The sequence below is a fragment of the Aplysia californica genome, unplaced genomic scaffold, assembly GCF_000002075.1.
Source record: "Aplysia californica isolate F4 #8 unplaced genomic scaffold, AplCal3.0 scaffold00830, whole genome shotgun sequence".
Lineage (NCBI taxonomy): Eukaryota > Metazoa > Mollusca > Gastropoda > Aplysiida > Aplysiidae > Aplysia > Aplysia californica.
The window spans coordinates 317,404-318,291 of record NW_004798100.1 but is presented as its reverse complement, the minus strand read 5'-3'; the positions used below and the strand labels follow the sequence as shown (position 1 = coordinate 318,291).

The 888-nt window shown below is 37.6% G+C and overlaps 1 non-coding gene across 1 annotated transcript; it reads right to left on the bottom strand.

The window, feature by feature from the left end:
* Window positions 1–196: 196 nt before the first annotated feature.
* TRNAL-AAG lies at window positions 197–278 on the bottom strand. The gene has a single exon. It is a non-coding gene; the product is annotated as a tRNA-Leu (tRNA).
* Between the last annotated feature and the right edge of the window lie 610 nt (window positions 279–888).

The window sequence follows — 888 nt, the reverse complement described above, 5'->3', positions numbered from 1 at the left end:
GGTTAAGAATAATAATTTATTTTTAAATAAAAGTAAACAGACAATAAAATTTACTAGTTTGAAATTGCTTTCCATAAATCAGATAGCTAAATGTCATTTATAGAGAAATCTTGTACATTTTAAAGTGAACATGGCGAGAATTTCGATTTTGATTCACAAAAACAAAGTTGAGGTAAAAAAGGGAAAGAAAAAAAATTGGCAGCGGTGGGATTCGAACCCACGCCTCCGAAGAGACTGGTGCCTTAAACCAGCGCCTTAGACCGCTCGGCCACGCTACCCGTTGGCTTTGGGAGTACCGCTAACAACACTTTCATGACGATGACTAAACGTTTGTTTTGACCCCATTCTTTCTGCAGTGTTTGTTATATTATTGAAGTAGGCCTAGAAAATCTACGTATATTAACTTATTAGGAATCTTCCATTGAAATAAGATCTAAAGCATCATCAAACATCACGGTGCACCTGCAGAATACTTTCCCGTTTTCCGTTTGAATAGCGTTGTGTAGATTTTACAGATCTACCGTCAGAATAGAGGGAGAGTTGTTACTATTTCAAAGACAACGGTTTCAACTTGTGTTCAAGTTTAGTGGCACGGTAAAACAGCTTGCTGACTATAAACTTAACTAGAATCTAGATTCTAGATCGAGAACTAGACTAGGTCTACTGAAAAGTCTGATAAAAGTGACTGGGATAAGGTTATAACTAGATTCTAGATCTAACTTAGTAGAACATAGACCTGCAAAGGATCAAAGTTTGGTGAATAGGTAAGATAGGGCTACACCCACTGACCTAAGAAGATATTTTTAGGTCAGTGGCCACACCCCGAAAGTCCCGATTCGGCTCAAAATTGTGGATTTTTAGTTGCAGGTATTTTTAGCTTCCTCAGTC